This window comes from Ixodes scapularis, unplaced genomic scaffold (assembly GCF_016920785.2).
Source record: "Ixodes scapularis isolate PalLabHiFi unplaced genomic scaffold, ASM1692078v2 ptg001857l_1___fragment_3__unscaffolded, whole genome shotgun sequence".
In the NCBI taxonomy this organism is placed as follows: domain Eukaryota; kingdom Metazoa; phylum Arthropoda; class Arachnida; order Ixodida; family Ixodidae; genus Ixodes; species Ixodes scapularis.
This window is the reverse complement of record NW_024610201.1, coordinates 281,386-291,561: the sequence shown is the minus strand read 5'-3', so window position 1 is coordinate 291,561 and position 10,176 is coordinate 281,386.

Genomic DNA, 10,176 nt, shown 5'->3' with positions numbered 1-10,176 from the left:
CTCTTGTCCAGCTACCGGCCTCGCTCAGCACGCACTGTCTCGCGCCAGCTCGTGACTTCTCCGCCGCTTGCCTGTCAGGAGCCCTTTGCCTCATCTTTCATCCTCAGCTCCTACAAGTGAGACAGAGTCAGCTGGGCATGTTTTTGTTTTTTTTCTCTAAGAATGTTCATGCTAATCTCCAACACCAGAGGGAGAACTGCAGAAGTGCTGCCATCACTCTAATCAAGCACACGGTTTGCACCTTCAATACTCCTTAGTCATAAGTAGGATTCAGCGTTTTCGGTAACTACCGATAAACCCTAATAATTGATCCCCCAGGCGATTTGATAAAAATCGAGAGAAACCGAAGAACTGCAAATTAGAGCTATTCTAGTATAAGAAAAACTTTGTGGGAAGAACACCATTATCTTCAGCATTGTTCTTCATGGACCAGGAACATAGCCTCCAATAAACCATCTGCGAGGTCCATTGCTCCGCAACCGTAGGTCTCATCCCATGTCTTTTTGCCATCAGTACGGATGTTTTCCAGGTAAATCGAGTCACGCACCAAAAGTGAGGAATTCCATACTCATGTCCTATTGTCTTCGATGAAAGCCCAATAAATTCCGGTTTCGACACAGAAAACTGACAACAAGAAACACAGAATCTGTGCAAAATAACAATAATAAACCCTGAAAAAAAGTAAAAAATAGCTTTAATTGTAAGAAAACAAACTCCCATAAATATAAAACCCTTGTAGTCCCCTTGTTTTCTGAGGAAGCGGTGACAAACGCTCTCGTCGAAAAAAGACACTTTCATCGATTCTATCTCCTATTGTAGTCTGATATGAAGCCCAAATAAAAGCCGCAGCCGCAAATCGCAAAATATTTCCTTCTCTCCCTTGTTATTACGCACCGGTCGCAATATTTCAAAAGAATGGGATGGTTTCTCAATCTCTTCTGGCAAAATAAACAATGTAAAAATTTAAAACGGCAAATTCTTTCGAAGGTCAAATTGTTGCATCGCCCTTTTATTTATTTATTTGTACTTTTCCGGAGCCCCCAACAGCCCGGGCGCCTACTTAAGGGTGCACCGTTTACAGATACATGCAGTGTTGCATAAAGGGCAGGCACACAAAACTCACGCATATTATGAAACAAATGAAAACGTGATATATAAATTTTAAAGGAGGAAATGTGCATGAACTTAAAAGATAAAGCGTGTTCGCACTCTTGCAATCGAGTGCGACCGAGAGAGACAAGACCTGTCTCTAATCCTCTTACGACGTCTTAGGACCAGCTCCACAGCAGCGCCCTGGTCCTAAGAAGTCGCAAGAGGCTTAAAAACCGGTTCTGTCTCACTCGGTCTTACTTGGTTGCAAGTGTGAACGGGCCTTTGTCAACGAGCCTTAAAGGCCCGTTCGCACTCTTGCGACCGAGTAAGACTGTGAGAGACTAGACCGGTTTTTAGGCCTCTTGCAATGTCTTAGGACCAGCTCCGCTGCAGCGCATCCGGTCCTAAGCAGTCGCAAAAGGCTTAAAAACTGGTCTGGTCTCTCTTGGTCTTACTCAGCCCCATGAGTGTGAACGGCGCTTAACACTTTTTGCTAAAAGACATACGAGAAAACACACCTTATAAAAGCACTAGCAGGGACTGCATACTAAAACTCTCCAGCAAAAAGATATCTACATCGGGCATGTCCATCACAGTTGAGAGGTTAAAATTATACTGCATACGTTTGCACGGAAAAAATAATTTCGACATCGCGGAGAGCTCAAACTTCTTCAGAAAGTAGACGCAGCCGTTCGATCAGGATGCCAAAGTTTCAGCACCAATCGTTATTGTACTCAATATTTATAAGTGATTTTCTGAAATTTTCAATGGGAGAATAGGGCCCATTTTTGCCCGTTTTCGGTTATGGCGCCATCATGTGTTCGAGAGCTCCGTGGGCCGCCATTTTGTGGACATTCTGCCGGCAGCCGGCACAATAACCCGGGAAAAAAAGGGCTGGCAGCTGTCCCCTATTAGGTCTCGTATCAAACGAATTGTGAACACGGCTATTCGAAGGTGTGGAATAGCTCAGTGGTATGGAGCTTGACTCATACGCAGCAGGACCTGGTTCGATCCACAGTGTGGGCTTTTTTTTTTTTTTTCTTTCTGCAATTTTGTTTTCTTTAGGCATTAGGCGATATTCCCGACATTTCCTTTTTTTTTTAGGATTAACACTGGAAATGAAAGAAAAAACTAATGTTGTCGACGAAACATTTTCTTTTCGGGAGTGAATGGAGGACAGCGGGCTTGGGCCGCCGGCGGGCCGCCGCAAAGCGGCGTGTTCTGTTGGGCCCATTTGGGTCAATATATTTCTAATGAGCAGCCACAGACTGTCCCCGCGAAGCGGCGTGAACGCGGGCGGGGGTGTGTGTTAACGAGCTCCCCAGTGATACACGCGCCGTCTGAAACTGCCGGCATTTTTTTCCCCAGGCTATTGTGCCGGCTGCTGGCGAAATGGGCGACGGAGAAAAGCTCACCGGAGAAAAGCTCATCGGAGAAAAGCTCACCGGAGATGAGCTCACCGGAGAAAAGCTCACCACAAAACCGGCAGATGCGGAGAAAAGCTCACCGGCCTTTGAGCGGATGCGGAGAAAAGATCACCGATCTTTTTAACTTAGCACATTCTGCGTCAAACATGGCATTTTAATAGTATTCGGATCCGTCACTTTATTAAAAATATGTCCTATTTTTTGTAATATTCCTGAATTTCATTGGGCGTGTTTACTAACTTCTCAGAAATTAGTAATCGCCCATTCTGTATATTAATGACGCCGCAAGTATAAAATTAGAACATCGCACACCGGCAAAAAAGACAACAATTTAATGACAGCTTACAGTGCGCTGTCAGTGGCTCTGTCAGATAAAGAGATTTGTTCTTTGCGAGCTAATATGAATAGCAATGTGTGAACCATTTCAGCTCCAAATATTGTGTAGTACCTAATAAATAAGTAGGGTGATTTCATATAAGATCGACCCAAGGGTGGCTGGTCGACATTTTTAAATCAACTGATGTTTTTATATGACATTGTCTAGTGTCTGGTATAAACGAATCCACACTTAGTTTTGACCAGAAAAAAAATTTGGAGACAAGAAAAATCGTAAGGCAGGGAGAGGTGGACAGTTGCAATAACGCGCACTGATGGAGGGGGCAAGTTTGAAAGTGAATAATTAAAACAATAAAATCAGGAGAATTTTAAAACTTTTTACAAACAAACTATGGGTACAACTTGCTTGTAATATAAAGTAATAATATTTATTAAACATTTATTTAGTTTTCTAAAAATTGCCAAACATGCCTGCTCGAACGACAAATGGCAAACTTTGGAAATTTGTATCTCATGAAATAATTTAATCATTATTACATAACTTGCAGACATTATTTTACTAATATATGGCTATTATTGAAAAAATAAATAAGGTATCTGAGTGACACAATAGTTACAATATATTTAGGCAAACATGGGAAAAAAATCAAACAAAGAAAAATTCCAATGCAAATAAAAAAAAAAACGCCACCTTCGATTTTTTAAAAATTTGGGTACCCTGTTATACTCTATTTCGGCATTCATTTCTATTAAAAACATGTCGCATCATTTCACTGTGAAAGAAGAAACAACTCCCCAAAGTAGGGTCCTTTTTCAAAGCCCACACTTAGCAGTGTCCTATACAAGAAGTGACTCTGAGTTCCAGTTTCATGAAACTTGCACATATCTTTTATATACATTTATTCAGATGATTTCATTGATAAAAAGAGCGATCGGTCACACAGTAAAAGGGAGGAGAAACTATATACAGCATTTTACATAAGCGTACAAAGTGGTATCATATTAGAGACTAATGATTTGAGAAAAGATGATGCAGTGTGAAGTTGTACCTTCCGGTATATTTTACATCTATAGTAAAATAAATAACTTTACTTCCACACACAAAAACAAAGATATAATAGTAAGATATTTAGGTTGGCTGTGTATTTACGATTACAAACAATTTCAGGTGACGGATGCCATAGTGCCTAACTGGAGCAGCTTCGATGCTCTCGGTGTATGAATGAATCGTGGCAAGCCGATATATTTTGTCCTGCTCGAGGATAACATTTTGGGATTTTTTTTTTATAGTGATCAGATAAAAATTATTAGTAACCACCAACAAAAACAGTAGGTTAAATACCCCGTGAAGAAAAATGTGATAAATAAGATGTCCCTGCATTCAAAATGAGCAGTCCTTGGGAAATCAAATTCGGCACTTTACGCTAAGGTTTTCCTCGCTGTACCCATTTAATAAAGTTGCTTCCAAGCAGATCCGACTGTCCGTGCTACATATACGTCACAGGTCCCATCTGTTGATGACTTGCTGAGCCGCCACGCGTGCCAAGACTGAATGCCAGGGAAGGCGCGCACCGTCAGCCACTCTTCTTTTTTTTTGTTCACGATACCGAACAACCTCATTTTCGTCCAGATATACAAGATGCACGCCTTTCAGTTTCTTTGATAGAACGCTCACCATTGTCCTGGCCGTCTGAATTGCGCTTACTGAACGTTCTCTCAGGTTGTTCAGCGTGGCCTGGTGCTTCACGAGTCCGCCAACTCCGTCACATGCATTTTTCCCATGTCCAGATGCAGAAAATAACCACTGGGCTTGTGGGCAATCGTCCTTTGCAAATTGGTGAAGCTGGTAGCGATTCTTGAAATGACTGGCGGCGCCGTCACTTACGTACGTCACGTACGAGTATACCGCAACGTTGTCTTCAACCCACTCCTTCACTTTTTCTAGAGCCAAGCAAGCGTGAGCGGCGTCGTGGCACAGGTCCTCACTGATGATGGCAAAGCTGTTTGTAGGTTTTTATTGTCGTCACTACACATGTAAATATCGAAACTTGTTTTTTTTTCCAGTGATATGCTTGCACTTCGTCAAGAAGCACGATGGTCCAGTTTTCAGCAAAGTCAAAATGAAAGACAATGCTCCCGCGTTGCATGCACTGTTTTTCATCGTAGATCGCTTTACCTTGCGTTTGCCGGATATTGTTGTGAAGTACCCAACTTCCAACCGTCACTTGGATGACTTTTAGGAAAGTCTCAGGTTCCAAAGTTTTTTTCACAAGGTCGCCGGACTCTCATGTTGCAAGCACAATCTCTTCATCCTCCGGGATATCAAGTTCCTGGAGTGTAAGAAACTGGCCTTTTGGGCAGTGATCACAGTCTCCTTGAAGGCACAGTTCTGTTGCTGGGTCGCACAGAAATGCCGAGTTCATTTCACCAGTGTTGAATGTTGAGCGTGTAACGTTCTCTAGAGCGGCAATACAAAGATAATAATTGGCGCAGCGCACACAAACGCACACTTCCTGGTGTGGAATACATTGGACCCATCTAGGGCGCAACGAATAAAATTTCGTTAGCCCGACGCCGGAATCGGGATGCTTGTCTTTGTATATACGGAAGGCCTCTCGTATTGAGCGTGTCATGAAGCGCTTTGGCACGAACGTTTTCTCTCCGTTGAGCATGACAGAGATGAGGTCCTTCTGGTTGGGACTTTGGCGCGAACATTGTAGCTCGTCTTTCGTGAAGTACTCTAGGGCAGCAGACAGGTTCTCAGGGCTCACCTTGCACCTCGTGTAAGGATCCGGCTCATACCACACGCCATGCTTTTCCTCGAGTTTTCGGGATTTACTGATGAGGTACATTGAGGCCTGTGGAATCATCTCTTGAACCTCATTCTTCGTCAGTGTTGACGGCAGGAGTGTAAGCAGTTGACAACGTTCCCGGAGAGAGGTGGCGGTTTCAAAGGCCTGCCGAAAGTTGTCCACCCACTCAGTGCATGTGGAGCATGTTGGTTCGGACGACCCCGATGGTGCGTCCCTGTCGTACGCAATACGTAGCCTTGAGCGTATATTCTTGACAGCAACCTGCTCCAGTTCTGTCTGCTTTCTCTTGACATAGGCAGGCCTGTCCAGACTTCTTACGACGCTTGGTTGTCTCAGCGGCGACACATCTGTAGGTAGTATGCTGCGATTTAGATCTTCAATTGCTTCTTCAACTGGCACAAATATGTCAGGGCACTGCTCTGAGCTTCGCATCGAGATCTCCTTAGTGATGTGCATGAAGCAATGGTAGCACAGGTAGTCCGTCGCACTCACTTTGGTGGAACAGTCAGGCGGAAGAATTTGCTTCAACGAGTTTAGGTCCAACTCGCCAACACTTCGAAAATTCCGCTGCTTTGGTATAGTCTTTTTGTGTTTGCAAAAGTAATCTGCACAAAACACTCGTTCGGAGCTTCAGGACGTCTTCATAATGTATACATAAATAATAAAAATTAAACCCCAACTGATGGCATATAATTGCCAAGTGAAAGAACTACTGGGTGCACAAGTGACAAGTCCGAGGCTGAGGAGCTCACTCACTGCAAACGTACATTTGAAAAGAGAGGTCACAACTGAGGCTGTCGGCAAAGCTTGATCCACGTCAAAGGAAGAAAGAGGGAAAGTCTCCAGACAAAAAATTGGGGTCAGCGGCCTTCGAAAAAGACTTTCCGGAATCGCACTGTCGTCCCTCCACGCGCTGATATGAAAGCACCCGAGCTTCTACCACGTGGTTCATGACACAGCCTGAGCCATGTCGGCGACCGGTTCGCGAGGGGTTGGCGGTGGGGTTACGTTGATGGTCACTCGGATTAGCCCTTGCTGTACTGAGCTACCGCCTGCAGTGCCTTATCGCCGGCTGGTGTCAACAACGAGAACACACACACCCTGTCTACACGAAAACTACAAGCGTTCGCCGCACACGCGTCGCCGCCGCTTTTAAGCTTTTGTGAAATTGCTTTCTTTTGCCGCGGAGAACCGCCTTATCTTAACTAGGCGCCTGAAATCCTTCCAGGCGGGCGTACACAATATCAAGCGTTTCGAGAAATGCCCGTGGAGTAGAACTATGGGAACATTCGGAGCCCGCGATGTCGATATCGTCGCCGTTGTGCCGTTGTGTTAGTACGCCGTCGCGTACTGCAGTCCCCCGTTGGGGGAGGGGGGGGGGGGCAGTCTTACTACGATAACATGGCGACAGCGTTTACACTCTATGTATTTACGCGATGCTCGAGTATTTGGGGATAATGCTGCCGGTTGGTGTGCCCCTTTGTGCCTGATATTATCGCCCGTGACGCCAGCGAGTGAGATGGCGACAGGCATGACTGCTCAGTAAACAGGCGTCGGCGGCCATGTTTTGCTGGTTGAAGCGAACCCCCTTGTCCTTGACAGCGAGCGGGGAAATGCGAAAAAAAGATTGTATCGGCCGTTTTGCCAGAACTAGCGACGAGTGTCGTCTGTGGTTTCCGGCAACTATTTTGCCATAATCGTGAGCTTTTATTTATTTATTTATTTATTTATTGAAAGTACCCTCAGGGCCCGAAGGCATTACAGAGGGGGAGAGCACATACATGAAACAAAGATAGTAATATAGTAACAAGTCAACAATATTAAATATACAACAAACAAAGAATAATAATAATAATAGGTCATGGGTCACTGCTAAAATAGCTAGTGATGGAATTTCTAAACAGGTTAGTATCAGTTATAGTAGCAACCAAACCAGGGAGGTGGTTCCATTCCTCGGCTGTGCGGGGTAAAAAAGAAGATTGAAATGTTGTGGTAAACGAACTTGGAACTCCAACTTTATGCTGATGGTCAAGACGGGATGAAATGTAAAAGGGGGGAGTAATCATCCGATTGCGTACGAGAGGGATATGAAAATGCATTTTATGAAATAGACATAGGCGTGAAATTTTACGTCGCAAGGAGAGAAGTGGTAAACATAAACTATTTTTCATTGATGTGACACTAGCAGTACGATGGTAGTTGGAAAGAATGAAACGGGCTGACCTATTCTGAATGGATTCCAATGCAGTGATTAGAGTATCGTGACCGGGATCCCAGATGGAGGCTGCATATTCTAATTTAGGCCTGATTAATGTTTTGTAGAGGATCAATTTTAGTGAAATAGGTGCCAATGAAAAGTTGCGTTTTAAGTAGCCCATCATGCAGTTAGCACGGGTAGTAACATACTGAATGTGGGGTTTCCATGAAAGGTTATTTGTTAAGTGAACACCAAGGTACTTGTACGTTGCCACTTTCTCCAAAAGGTTGCCATCTAGGTGGTAACAGGGACTGTTGTTAGGCTTGCGGGACACTCTCATCTGTTTACATTTACTAGTGTTTAGTTTCATTAGCCATAATTCACACCAACGAGAGACAGAGTTAATATCAGACTGAAGTGTAGACAGGTCAGAATCGTGACAGATTTCACGGTAAATTACACAGTCATCGGCAAAGAGACAAACGGATGAAGACACATTAATGGGAAGATCGTTAATATAGATTACAAAATAGTAGTGGGCCTAAACCCGACCCTTGAGGAACTCCAGAATTCACAGACACGGGAGGAGAATTTTCGTTGTTAATTGTTACAAATTGTGAACGGTTATTTAGAAAAGACCGAATCCATGCGAGAACGTTAGGGTCAATGTTAAGTTTTGAAAGTTTTAACAGTAATAGCTCGTGACACACCTTATCGAATGCCTTGGCGAAATCTAAGAAAATGCAGTCCACCTGGGAGCCTCGGTCAAGAATAGAATGAATGTCATGAGTGAAGGATAGGAGCTGAGTATCACAAGATAATGATTTACGAAATCCGTGCTGTGCTTCGGTGAAAAAATTATTCGACTCTAGGAAATGTACGAGTTGGGAAAAGATAACGTGTTCCAGAAGTTTACATGGTATGCTGGTTAAGGAAATGGGACGATAATTGTTAGGGGAATACTTATCGCCACCTTTCGGAATTGGAACCACCTTCCCCACTCGCCTATCACAAGGTAAAATACCATCTTGCAGCGACTGTTCAAACAATTTTGAGAGAATAAGAGATGAGTATAGTTTAGTGTTTTTTTAAAAACTTGGAATTAATTCCGTCCACTCCTGATGAGGATGATAACTTCAGTTCATCTATAATTTTTGCAATACCAGCAGGATCACCAAAGATAGAATCCATTGGCAGATAACAGGAACAGCTCATCGAAGGGTAAGTTATGTTGCGAATATCGGAGAAAGATTCCATAAATATACTATTTAAGACATTAGCACATTCGTCACTGGGCACGCTGTCACCACTAGAAGTTGTAAGAGAAATTGAAAAACGGTCCTTTTTGTTAACAGTATTCCAAAATTTAATGGGGTTATTTACCAACATGTCTGGAAGACTATGTGTGAAAAAGTGAGATTTAGCGCCTTCAATCGCTTTTTTGTACACTTCTACAGAATTGTGATATGCGGCCCAGCGACGCTCACACTGGGAAAACTTGGCCGCACGGTACAAGCGCTTTTTTTTATTTGACAGTCTCTTCAGGGCTTTCGTGAACCAAGGTGACTGATTATTTTCAAGTATATTTCGGAGCGGCACGTATTTGTTGATAAGGGAGATTACCTTATCTTTATACAAATTCCAGTTTTCGTCAACCGAGCGCCCCGAAAAGTCTGTCAAATACTGGTCAAAGAAAACCGCAAGATCATTGTTGATCTGATCAAAATTCGCTCTACTGTAATCGCGTATTTTCTTTCGTTGGTCAGTCGGCCTAGATACCGACGTTTTGAAATGAAAATGTAACATAGAGTGATCACTGATCCCTGGAAGATAAGTTATGTCACTTGCATGTTCAGGGTGAGTAGCCAATATTAGATCTAAAACACTTGCTGTCGTCGGAGACACTCTGGTGGGATGAAGAACTAATTGCGACAGGTTAAAATCGAGACACAAGTTAATGAACGAATTACACTCTGTAGTGTGTACATTCATACAATGAACGTCATCTGACCATGATATAGCGGGAAAATTGAAGTCACCCAGAAGGAAGATGGGTGCGCTGGGATACCGCATCACTATTCTGTTAATGGCGTTATGCAAAGTCTCAACAAATGACGACGAAGATGAGGGTGGCCGATAACATACTCCCATGATCCGCTTCTTATGGTTCAAAACAAGGCCGACCCAGGTTAGTTCTATATCGCACGCAATGTTTAATGAAAAAGATTTAATATGGTCAGCAATTGCAATCAGGACGCCACCGCCACACCTGTCCTGTCTATCGTTCCGATACACATTGAACTTTTTTGAA